General features: G+C 42.0%; 1 protein-coding gene across 2 annotated transcripts in view; it reads right to left on the reverse strand.

The window, feature by feature from the left end:
- Window positions 1–502, reverse strand: part of SEMA4D (semaphorin 4D) — a 100354-nt gene extending 99852 nt beyond the window's left edge. Inside the window, exon 1 of one of the 2 annotated variants that reach the window (XM_064140515.1) lies at window positions 430–502. The gene's annotated coding sequence lies outside the window, so the exon portion shown is untranslated. Of the gene's footprint in view, window positions 1–64; window positions 97–429 lie in introns of those variants that run through there. The other variant, XM_064140516.1, reaches the window with a different exon arrangement.
- Window positions 503–13440: the final 12938 nt, after the last annotated feature.

Below are 13440 nucleotides of genomic sequence, written 5' to 3' on the forward strand. Positions count from 1 at the left end.
ACGGCAGGTGCAAGCAGAACCAGCAGCGGGGGCCCAGGCGCTGTGCTCTTGCCCTGGGACGCACCTGCGTAGCCGCCGCGGACTAAATCGGACTGGGGGCAGCCAGAGAACTGCCGCTGGGGTCAGGGGAGCTGGGGACGGTGGGACAAAAAGCGCATTTATAGACCCGTCAGTCCGCGCTCATTTGCTGCAGGAGGCTCCTCCTCTCCGCCCCACTCCAGCCTCGCCGCTCGCGGGGGGTGACACCGCCCGCGCCCCCTTTCCGGAGCCGGCGGCGGGCCCGGCCCCGCCGAGCGTAAGGCCCCGCTCCGCAGGTGTGCCGGCACCGGGCGCCCGCGCTTCCCGGCCCCGGCCCCGGCGCAGACCGAACCCCGCCGCCTTCCCCCACATGGAGACCCTGCCCGCCACCATGGCAGCCCCCGCACCCACCTCGGCGGGAGAAGGCACAACCAGACGCTCGCCCCAGCGACAAACGCCCTGCCTCTGCCTCCGCCTCCACCACCAGCGCCGCCGCCGCCTCCTCCTCCCGCCGCGCCGTCGCCTCCGCCTCCCCTGGCCTCAGACGGTGCGCAGCCCGCCCACCAGTCGTCCCTACCTGCGAGGGTCTGCCAGAGCTCCCCTGGCACTGACCCCAGCCCCCGCCTGCCTCGGCGCCTTCCCTTCAGCAGGCTGTGCCAGCACAGCCCCCTCCTCCCCTCGCCGGCAGGGGCAGGGCGGCGGCAGGAGGAGGAGTTGGTGCTCGTGTGTAACAAGTTTGGGTTGCCCCGCAGTATGGCGGCCGAGAACCGGCGGGGGGCGGGCGTGCGGGGCCGCAGGGCTTGGCCGGACCGGGGCCGCAGCAGCTCGGCGCCAGAAGGCGGGCCTGGGGCGGCTGCCGCCACACCGGCGAAGCTCTGCCAGAGAGGCTGCTCCGCCCTCTTTTCAAGAAACTCCTTTTTCCCCCTCCACTGGCCCCTTCGCAGACCCCGCTAACGGCAGCGCGCCCACAGGGGTAGCGGGGAAGGGTAACGGCTTGGCGGTGCCCATTCGTTGACATCCCTGGTACCAACAAACCGGCTTCACCTCTAACGATTTAGGACTCTTTAGCCTGAGGAGGTGTCGAGGCCCTTCTGCCGAAGCAGATGCGGTGCTCCCGCAATTTAATGAGACGGTGCAGAAGCCGCCTCGCACCTATCGCTGCTGCTCCTTACGTTCCTACTTTCCGGCTCCGACTCCTGTCGGGCGGGATGGATTCGCGCACTGCAGACCGCAAGCAGATCGCATCCGGGATGCAGCCTCTGAACGCCACGGAAATAGGATTTATACTGGAATTGCTATGCCTCGAAGTTCAGGCACAGCACCGCGTAGGTGTCTGCCTGGTAATGTTAAAAGGAGGAGCAGCTGGCAAGGAAAAGAAAATAAGTCAATGATTGCACAGGTCTAATCCGGCATGTTTCTGCTGAGTCACTACTGATGAGTTATTGATTTCCATCGTGTCCATGCATGCCATGCATGAACCAGCACATGGACAACGGGAGTTTATTTTATTTCTTCAGAATATGTGAAATCCAATGTCATTTGATTGTTATAGTTTAACTGGAGTAATCTAAGCAAAAGTGAACAAAATACTTCGTTTATTGAATGCTGCTACTTGCTTTACTATCTGATCTTCTAATTCCAGAATTACAATATGCATATATTGGTACAATAACACAGCAGTCAGTTTCTGATATTTACATTTCACTTTAGCGATAGCTGAGAAATAGTGTCAAAATGAAATTATTGAGGAAATAGAGGCTAGTAACAACACAGTCATGATGATTACCTCAGATGAAGAAAGCTTAAGGCAAAACCTGGCCACCTTGATACTTCAGGGTGTTTGAAGCTAGGGCTTGAAGCAGGATATTAGCACAGCCAGTGAACGGCTTGTTGTTGCCTGGAAACACTGAGTGGAAAATCCACTTCCCCTCATTACATCTTCAAAATGGTGATTTAATTTGGACTGGATTAACACAGGCCCACCAGTGTCCATCACAGATCATAACTTTAGACCCGAGGCAAAAAGAAGCAAGTAGTCATGCTCTCATCTAGGAAGCAAGAACAGAAGGTGCTGAGGACAACGGTTTTATATGAGTGGGGGGACCACGATTTACCCGCATTTTCCAGAAGCATGAAAAAGGATCCAGTGCTGTACTCATGCTGTAAAATTGCTAGTGCAAATAGAGTAGAAGGATAAAAAATTCATATCATATTGCATTTGGGGAATTCTGTAATTTATACCAGCAGAAGAGTAAGCCACATCTCCTCTGGGACTGGTTGCTGGTAGTACTATACCAGTAAAACCTTCCTAGTATAGACAAAACTGTAAGTCCTGATGGATGCAGCTGTAAAATGATACTCCAAGCAAAGAAACAAAGATGCTTTTTTAGTCTCTTTTGCGCTATATGAATCCTTGGCTAGGGCAGTTCTTAGCATAGATTAGGAAAATCACATGGGTTTTTTTTTTCAAGTTTCTCCAAGCAGCCAACAGTCTGCACAAGCTTTCAAAAAAATCAGAGCAGCACAAAGGAACCAGAGCAAGGGCTAGGAGGAGGACAAAATGTACGTTACTTCTGCTGTCTCTATCCAGATTAGATTTTGTGGCCTGTAAAAATTACACTCTTCATTTGTATAGCATAGTTTTCAGTCTGTTCTCTGTAAAACCTGTGGAGTGTTGCAGTCTGGAAGGTCAGAGGTAAACCAAGTAATTCATCTTTGGACCTTGTCAAATACCAGAATCTCAGTCACATTCAGGTTCTTTTTCCAAGCAGAATGTATTACCATCAGGGACTTTCTGAGAAAACAGAAATATCCTAATAAGAAAAGTTCTGGGAACATACGTAGCATAAACTGCACCACTGAAAATTCCTGACAATTCCCATTTTGAGTGATGCCTTTCACAGAATTTAAAAACATGTGTCTTCTGAGGTGCGATAGATGCAAATATGGGAGGTTTTCTGAAGGTCTGTAGCATTGGACTGGATTCCATGTCGCCTAGTGCTCCTCGTGTTAATTTAAACTGAGTTTTCCTTGCTAAAAATTGCTGTTACCTTTCCAATACTACATGCTGCAGCAATGGAATCATATAATGAACAACTATTAGTATATGTGTCCACAGCAATTCCATATGGGTATTCCAAAGACACGCAGGAAAGGTACTTTTAAAAGTCTCTGTTATAAGCATAATAAAGTACACATAATGTAAGCTATGAAATAATGGTATGTAAAAACTGACTCAGTCATAATACCTCTAGTTCAGAAATCATGTTGAGGGATGAATATACACACACATGGATATTTTTAAGTGTAGACAAGCTGTTTCAAACCTGCATTGAGGGAGGGGAAACAAAGAAACAAACAAACAGCAACAACAATAAACCCTAACAGAAAGCTCTGACAACTCACGGTGCTCTTAATCTTGAAGTCCTTAATTAAACTTAGGCAGAAATAACCTGCAAGGTGGAAGACACCAGAGAAGAGTAGGGAGTGAGAGGAGAACTGAGGCTGGTTTGCAAGCCAGGTCTGAGGTTAAGGGCAGATCAGTCCAAGAGTGAGTGAGAGAACAGGTGGTAGGTACTTAGTAAGGCAGTGAAAGGGCAGTGAACATGCCTGAAGGCTTGCAGATGAATATATAATGCAATGAATAGGTCAGTAGCAGAGTGCACAAGTGAATGAATGGTTAAGAGGATAAAAGAAAAACATCTGGGTTGAGTGTGATTTTGTGAAAAATTCTAAACAAAGTCAGAAGTTCCAAGCTATGCTGGTTTGTTGCTATACTACTATGATCACATGGCTTTTTAGATGATTTGCCATTGATACCAATCAGTGCTGGAGCCAAAATAAAATAAAATAAAATAAAATAAAATAAAATAAAATAAAATAAAATAAAATAAAATAAAATAAAATAAAATAAAATAAAATAAAATAAAAGGAAATCTTTCCAGCTAGCAATGGCATGATAAAAATATAGACATTAAATGCATTTTACAGTTGTGACAGTAAGGTTTTGAAGCGTTAATCTTTAAAAATAATCGCACAAATAAAGCATTTAAAAGCACTGTCCAGTAAATTCATGTTAAATGATATTATTAAAATACTAAAATTAACATAGATTTAAAATAATTTACAGTGTAAGGAAATAACATTAACTCTTTATCCAAGCCAACAACATGATGCATAATAGCTCAAAAGTGATTTGTACAAGATCATACAGTAAGTCAGTAGAAGAACAGATAAATAAAACCTTGACCTTTTACTTCTGTATCATCCCCATCAGAGAAAATGCACTGCCTTCACTTTCTCAATTACTTAGAGAAAGGAACTAAATTATAGTAGTCAAGGGGTGTTATCTCCTAACTCTGTGGGTTTGGCTTTTTTTAGTCGGAACACTTCCTATATCATTATGGGTAAACACAGCAATTATGTTGCAAATACACTTAAAGACTTTAAAACTGTCCCTGTATTTACCATGTATCTATTTGTATGTCTAAAACAGATGGAGAGGGAGCTAAGTAGGCACTGCACAGACATCTGCATTTAGATTTTGTAGTGCAGAGGAAGTGCATGGCTGGATAATATAGGAAATGAGAGGCTCTTTTCCATTCTTCTGATATATCTAGTGGCCAAGAGCCTTGTAAAGGCCACAGATAATACTTTCCTTCTTTTAACTTCCTAATCTGTAATAATGGATGTATCAGAGCCACACTGTAGAGTAGCATCTAAGTAACTGGCAAAAGAGTTACCTGTGGCCCAGTCCTCACTGAATCTCACTGCAAAGCTTGTTAAAATGTTTGCTAAAGGGGTGAGGGATGGAGTGTGTTTAGGAAAGGGTGACAAAAACTGTAGGAATTCCCCTCATTCTCACTCTCTGTAAGCGTTCATATTTCACACTGAGAACTCACTAGCAAGTTACATTACCGACCTGCTTTGCTTGTAGACAACATAACAAAAACTATAAACAAACATTTTGTATTAATAGTTTTCAGTTATCATTGTCCAAGTTTGCAGCCTATAAATCTTATTCAAGACAACAAAGTTGCATGCATGGGTACATAATGAAGACTCTAACCATTCAAGTGGTCTTTTCATAGGAATCTGGCATACAAAGATGTAAGATCAACAGTCAGTGAATGATAAAAGACTCTATCCACTCTACATAGTGGAAGAAGTGCATGGGCTAGTGAAGGAGGCATGACATGATTATTAATGAGAAAAATAATAAAAAAGGTGTCAACAGTGCCTTCCTCAAGGGACACGGTCAATGAGGCAACATTAATAATGTAGTATGTGAAGAATTATGAAGAAACTAAGAGTCAGTGTATTGTTTCCATGTTTTCTGAAAAATGCAATTACATTTCCAGAAAAATCAAAGTTAATGAAAAGAAAATGAAGTAATTACCAATCACAATATTTTTTATTACATATTTCTTTTTCACACAAATCAAGAGCCAACTACTTATGTGGATTAAGTATGAAACCAGAAAGGTTACAAAGATATTCTGTTGTTAATGCAATGAAAACAAATGTAGCATTCAACAGTAACTGATTGAGACATTTGTTAACTTTATACTCAGCTTGAAGTGTTCCCGTATGAACATTGTGTTTAATGCCTGTGCTATTACAGTACCTCACGTCTCTCTAGTATTTTCCACAATTATGTTTATGGACCAGTAGCTTCATATGACACTTCACAAATATAAATTAAGAAATGGTGTTATAAGGGGTTTGTATGGTGACAAACTTGACTGTGAAAGTTAATAGCCACAGACCTGTCTACCGTATGTAGCAAGAGAAGAATTTGCCCTTTCGCCATTCAGCATAGCTTCTTAATCTAATTTCTTTCCCCATGTGCCAGTTTATTCAGAGCCAATCACAAGACTGGTCAGATTCTTTGTCTGGTGTGCTAGTTTGAAGCTAGCTAGAATGTTTTGGTGAGAAGAGCTAGGTTACAGGCTGTGAAAGGGAAACGATGGTGATGTCCACTTCACTCATATGCTTGCTGGGAGGTATAAGAGCAAGAATCCAAACACAGATAAGATAGTTGCTCTCTGTCCAGGCTCTGGGCTGCATCTGACTAACCTCACCTTCCATCTCTTTGATTAACCCATCTGCTTCCTAACCCCCCTGGCTGACCCTCCATTCTTCCTTGGGCCCAAGGCAACATATGGAGTAAGGTAGAGAGGGGTGGGAGAAGGTGGAAGGGTGCTTGGGAGCCCCTCCTGGGGACTCAGGTTTCTGGGAGGGTTGTTGTGTTTCTGCGTTACCTTTTACCTTGTAGATTTCTGTATATAACTGTATATACTGTAAATATCTGCTTGTATATTGTGCTAAGATGTAAATATAAGCTTTGTTCAATTTCCAGAGCTGGCTGAGTCTAGTCTGGGTGATTTCTAAAGTGGGATGGGGGGGTGGGGTGGGTTGTGAGGGGGTGGGTAAAACCCAAACCATCACAGACTGGTACCCAGCTCAAACCTGTAGACTCCGAATTTGGACCTCAGTAAGATGAGAATACTGGTTTTTTTTTAAATATATCAAATAATTGCTGATGTTCTTATAGTAGACATCTGCTTCAACTAATGCACAAGCAAAATAACTCCTGTCAGCACTCAGACAACTTCCAACCCACAAAATGAGGCATCAGCAATGGAAATGTGCCATAAATAAAATGTGAAAACAGACTCCTCTCCTTGTGTGCCCTCTTCTTTTATCAGTGTTTTTTGGTTGGTTGGATTGCTTTGATTTTGTTTGACTGGGTTTGGTTGATTGTTGTCAGTGTGCTAGCACCTCTTGTCCTTCTTACTGCAAAGAATACAAAAAACCTGATGTAACTTGCTGCTTGAACTAAGTTGCTCAAATAACCACTCCTTTGCTGAAGCTAAACCAGGTCATGATTCCCCAGAGTGATGTTACAGGGACATTTCTTTCCTCCCCTAGGGTAAAGTTTTCCTTTTCACTGTTTGCTCCTATTAGATTTCTGTTATTTCATATTGAGAACAAAAGCAAAGGATCCAATTGTTTCACTATTATAAATCAAATAAAAGGACATACAGTACAGGAAAAGATGGGATTTTCTAAGATGATATGAGCAATTTGCAACTAACAAAACCCCCTTGGAAACACGGCTCTCTGTTCCAGAGAATAAAAAAGCAAATAAAGGGTGGAATGGGCCAAGTCTTTGACAAGAGGCTCACAAAGACATAAAAGATTAATTTAAGTGTGCAGAAATTGGGAGCATTTTATAGCTATTTCATGGCTTGCACAACAGTGTAAGTGACTAACAGTGCACAACATCAAAATTCATATCTGTATCAGTCTTTCCCCTTGTGGAAAGACCACAAGTGCAAAGGCTTACGGTTACTGCATTTAATCTGCACTGAGTGGTCTGCCTATCTGCAAAATGTATCTCTTAGCTGTCTAAATCATCATCCTATCAAAAGTTGTTTATTCATGTTTCTGCAGAACTGCCAGATCGTACAGAGATTTTTTTTTTTTTTTAAACATAGACGATCAGGAAATAAAACCTTTATTGTAGGTCAAGTTGGGATTTTTTTTTTTTTTTAATATATAATTTGGAAATTCTCCTTTGGTTAACATCAAAACAATTTACAAGGAAGTGGCTTCATTTATTGTGATTAAACGCTTGTTCTGTGCTCAAAATTATGAAGGTGTCTTTAGCCAATTTATTTTTAGCCTGAACAACTTCTTGTTTTGAAACTTTCATTTTTTGTTAATTAACACTGAAAAAAAATGCAATTACAAATGAAGCAATTTGATTAATCATTTGTCCAAAAATTATTTCTATGGAATTTTTGGGGGTTTGAGTTGGTAAGACTATAGAATCTAGGAAAATTTTCTAGGACAAAGTAGGAAGTATCTGAAATTCTTAGTAGTCTTACGGGTAATACAACATGATAGATAGCAAATAATAGAAATAGAAGTCTGATGGTCACTCACATTTGCATCTCATATAATTCCATGTTAATATCATAGAATCACAGAATGTTAGTGGTTGGAAGAGACTTGCAGAGATCCAAAGATCACTGAGTCCAACCCTGCTGCCACAAGCAGGGTCACCTAGGGCAGTCTGAACAGGAACAGACTCAGGCTGCTCTTGAAACTCTGGTGTTGAAAGTCTCCAGAAAAGGAGGCTCCGCAACCTCTGGGCAGCCTGTTTCAGTGCTCTGTCACCCTCACTGTAAAGAAGTTTCTCCTCATGTTGAGGTGAAGCCTTCTATGTTCAAGTTTGTACCTGTTGTTCCTTGTCCTATTTCTGTGCAAAAGTGATTGTCTCTATCCACTTGACACCTACCCCTCACACATTTATAGACATTGATCAGATCTGCTCTCAGTCTTCTCAAGACTAAACAGCCCCAGATCACTCAATCTCTCTTCATAAGGGAGATGTTCAAGTCCCCTCATCATCCTCATGGCTCTTTGTTGGACTCTCTTCAGCAGATCCCTGTCTCTCTTGAACTGGGGAGCCCAGAACTGGGCATGATCCTCCAGGTAAGGTCTCACCAGGGCAGAGTAGAGGGGGTGAAGAACCCCCCTAGACCTGCTGGACACACATTATCTTGGTGTACTCCAGGATACCATTTGCCCTCTTGGCCTCAAGGGCACATTGCTGTCCCACGGTGAACTTGCTGTCTGCTAGGACTCTGAGGTCTTTCTCTGTGAAGCTGCTCTCTAGTAGGGCATCCCCTAACCTATATTAATGCCTGTTGTTATTTCTCCCCAGCTGCAGGAACCTGACCTTGTCTTTATTGAACTTCATAACAGCTTCAATGCCTTCACCCAGCTCTCTAGCCTGTCCAGATCTCACTGGATAGCAGCACAGCCTGACAGACTGTCAGCTGCCACCACCCAGTTTTGTATAATTGGCAAATTTGATCCAACTATGTGGCAAATTACATTAAAGATGTAGAGTGTGTTCACTTAGCACGTTGCCATCCATCAGCTGGGTCATGGTAACTGACGTAATTGTGCTGAGCCTGGCAAAACTGTTGGGTAAAATCTGTTAGCTCTGATCTTGGTTCAACATTCTGCACACCTTTTATATGACATTCAAAGTGGTTTGTTATTCAAACAGCTGGTCCTTTCTTCCCTGTGCATCTTTCTCCTGATGCCTCTCATATGATGGCACACATATGGAAGGCTGTATGGCAGCTCAGATTAAGGAACTGAAATCTGTCTGAAAAATCTTCTTGTCTGAAAATGTAGGTTGATTTCCAGATGGATGCCAAAAGGAGCATGGGAGATATATACTGCATCTTTGGGGTTATTTCCTGGACAGTAGTGGACTGCCTTAAACCTCATTGGTGAGGCACCATGACTCTTTTGAATTCAGTCAGGTGCTTTCAGCTGTAAGGACCTCATGACTAACCTAGAGGGAGGGGTGACATTATTTACTCTTTTCTTTTCATCTGATTAATATTTAAAATTTCTAATTATTCTAGGACAACAGAGGTAAGAAAAAGGCTAAGAAAAATGTCAACAGAGGAATGATGAAGTGTATTTTCAGTTGGTAATCGCTGCTATTTGTTTTGGCTTAGCAATAAAATTAAGTAGAAAAAGAAAAGTCAGCATCTTTAATAAGAAAGAATAAAAAATAACAATGAGAAAAAAAGATCAGGGCTGGGGAGAGGGGGAGGAAAACGGAGAAAACTGTTCACAGGATCACAGGATGTCAGAGATTGAAAGGGACCCAAAGAGATCACCAAGTCCAACACCCCTGCCAGAGCAGGACCATACAACCTCTCTGTGTTAGAAAAATATAGTGACTCAGGAAGGCCTTTTATATAACTCATATTTAAAATATTTTTTCTTGTGCACTGAGATAAATAGAAAGATAAGGAACATTCTGTAATTAGGAACAATAAAGAAAATTCATTCCCAGACTTCCTAGGGTTTTGAGGTTGCTTTCATGGCCCATTGTTTCTGGTTATTATAACTGACTCCAGCGTTAGGGCAGGGTTGGAGTTTCCACCTTCTGGGATTTGTTGTGTGATAAGCCTAGGGATGGGCATTTTAAACCAAAGGTTTTTAGAGTTACTGGTAGTAACTCTACTGTAGGTGTACTCTACTGTAACTGGTAGTGAATACACAACACTGCTTGTGTTGTGTATTCAGTCTGTATCTGTTGTGTACACTCCTTTATTGGAAAAAAATGCACCACCCTATAACAAAGGGTGAGAAATGGTATTTGTTGCTTTCTATGATCATTTTTTCTTTGATCTTGCAGCTAAACAAATAGCTCAGTTAAAGAAAATCTGAACTGGTTTTAGGGATCAGTATCATATCAGCCCTGCCCAGTCACTGTCACAATTTATACAGAACCTCCTGCCTCTTTCCACATGAAATCTCACTGTTATGAGGCATGGTGTGCAGTACTGGGCTCCCTGTCTGTCTCTTGCTTATCAGGTCCAGAGCCCTACCTCATCTATTTGCCTGTGAGTTAATCACTTGAAAATTGTTTTGTGCATAATAACCAAGTGCAGTAGTATGAAATTGATGGATAGTATGAAATTATGAGAAGGCAAGCAGCATCAGAAGAGCCACTCACAATTTTCTATGTGAAGCAAAGGAAGAAACAAGCCAAGCCCAAGTCCAAACATGTTGCTTGCTGTTTTTTTTTTTTTTTTTTTTTTTTTTTTTTCTGAGAACAGCAGGTATTTCACAAATGTTAAGTGACAGGACTTTGTGGCCTACTAGTGGTAGGAAGTCAGGAGCATTCCTATTGTAATTCAGTGATAGTATGCATTTGTACCACCTATCACCAAAGTTTTGTGCGATCTAATTATTTGATACATTTTTAAATGGTATAACCAACTGCTTTTGCAAAGGTTGTATCATGTCGTGGTTGGAGAGTGTTATGGTATACGTTACTGGCTTGAGAGTCTTTTCTTAAATACTTGCTGAGTCTTCCCCAATTGTTTTCTTTTCAATTAATTGGATAGGGCAACTACTAGCAGTATTTTACAGGGCCTCTTTCTGGGCCTTGTAACAGCACTTGCTGATCTCTTTAGCAGAGAATTTACCTTCACGTCTACATTACCCTGGCCAACGGTTTCTGTAGGATAATTTCATCTCTTTTCACCTCTGCTGAGGGGAATGGTGCAAGGCAACCTGCCTCTGTCATACTGAGATTCACAGATGTGAGGGAGACCCTTCTATCCCTCACGGTTGTTACCTTTCTTCCTATTTCTCATGATTTCAGGGCATCATAGCTCCTCTCCTCTTTTGCCAGACCATCAGCAGAGTGCTGTCAGCTCTATGCTGCACCAGAGCATGATGAGTAAAATCCTGCCCTGACACAGAGGAACGAAGTCTCAGGTCAGATTATTTCACCTCTGACAAAAATGACAGATATGGAGGACAACCTGTTCCTCCTGGGCGACCCATCCCTTCTCAGCAGGATTTGCTAAAGTTCCTGCAAAGACAGCTTTCTTCACCAAGGTTTTCCACAGAAAGAAATTACACAAGACAAAGCCATTTTGCAAAAAGTTTTTGCCTTAATTTTGTCAGTTCCTCTTCTGTCCTGTCTGGACTTTATTGATAATTCTTGACTGGTATCCAGACACTTTGCAAGAAACATGTGCAATAAGGACCTTAGCAGAATTTGATCTTCAAAAGACTAGCTAGAGCTCTACCTAGGAAAAAAGAGAGTGATTTTAAAATGTATATTTAAATTCTGACAAATCAGAATAAGATTTTTATCCATGTAATTAGCACTCCTTTTTATGTTTCAGACCAAGGAAATCAAAATAAGAAATCACATAATAATTTTTTCCTGTGTTCTGCAGTCTGCTGTGGTCAGTGACCTACAGGAGGTAGTACATGAAGAATTAAAGGTAGTTTTGGAGTACCAATTAATGATAATTCTAATCTGATGGATTTTAGATATAATCCTTGGTTTAAAGAAAAAGTAAATGCATTGCTGTCACCAATGTATAGAGTAGTAGACTGACAGGAGAGCCCAGGCAACCTGTCCACACACGCTGTCCCCTGAGAACCTTTGTGCAAAATATGGGCCTCTGTGCTTCCCCCTTTCTTCTGTCCTCAGATATGCATTTGACCTTTCCAGGACCAGATGTCTCAAACAACCAAACGCAATAGAGATACTCAATCAATAGGCATGTTTGTTGTGCTTGTTTCATAATCTGAATGGAGGTAGGAGATGCTCTCAAACTCAAAAACTACCTAAATGTATCCATCAACCAGAACTAATTCAGAGTATGAATTAATTAACAAGAAGTAAAAGCTAGAGAAGGGGAAAACCGACATGATTTTTCACCCTTTATTGTATAGTGCTCCTCCCTGTTCTAAGAACAGCTCAAAAGGAGTTGCAGGAACTGTGATTTGCATTGCTTGGTCTTGTATATACATGTTGTTAAACCACTTTCTATCCTCCTTTAGTTACACCCAGTACTGACACTCATTACAAGTGCAGTATTTTGTAAAGCAGTTTAGGAAGCACAGGGCCTTATGTACTAGGGCTTGAACCATAGGTAACAGAACAGCTCATATGACACAGAGCTGCTCACGTCCCTCTCTCTGTTCGTAGATTTTAAGGGTTAAAGATGATCGATCATTTAGTTGCATCCTTTGTATCACCAGAGGCCAGAAGATTACAGCCACGGTTTCCTGCAGCTAGTGCAATTCATAAGCAGCATGTTTCTTTTCCCTGTAGCATAGTACAGGTAATCTTCTTTGGAGACAGTAAAGACTTTGGGATTTGTCTCTCTCCTCCAGGTTTAAAATGAAAATAATATGTTCTACAGCTTGGGAAGCTTGTCCAGCTGGTATTCAAAGTGTATGTAATTGCTTCTCACGATACTCCTTTAATGGAATGGCTGTCAAGTTTTCATGATTATCTGTCCGGCACAGTTCACACACATGAAAGTGTATGCATACCCACTATACGAGACTGCTACTCATCTTACTGTCTTACTTTCAAAGTCCCAGGAAAAACAAACAAACAAACAAACAAACAACAAAACAAAACAGGAAATGCTGTACTGGTTCTTATGGCCTTGTGAAAAAAGGAAGGGGGAAGGAAAAAAAAGATAAAAGAGGGAGAGAGAAGGAAGCTGCATGCAGTAAAATAACGCAGCACAGAGCTCAAGGGAATAATGGTTTTCCCTCTACTCTGCCATGGAGCCTCCGAGTCTGAAAACCAGATACATGTGGGAATCAGATTTCTTTTATGGATGGTAATTTTGCAGGAGTTAGTCTAGCCTAAGCGCTAACCAGCATATATTCAGGATCTCAGTAGCACATGATCTGTTTAAACTGTACAGTGCTCATCTAATGAGCAACTGGCCACTTTTTAAACACACTTGAGAAAATTGTAGCAACCTTCACAACCTTTCACATCTTTCCACTGCAGAACTGCTGTACTGCAAGCCAACGTGCTTTTGCTGA

Source organism: Pogoniulus pusillus, chromosome Z (genome assembly GCF_015220805.1).
Source record: "Pogoniulus pusillus isolate bPogPus1 chromosome Z, bPogPus1.pri, whole genome shotgun sequence".
NCBI classification, from domain to species: Eukaryota; Metazoa; Chordata; class Aves; order Piciformes; family Lybiidae; genus Pogoniulus; species Pogoniulus pusillus.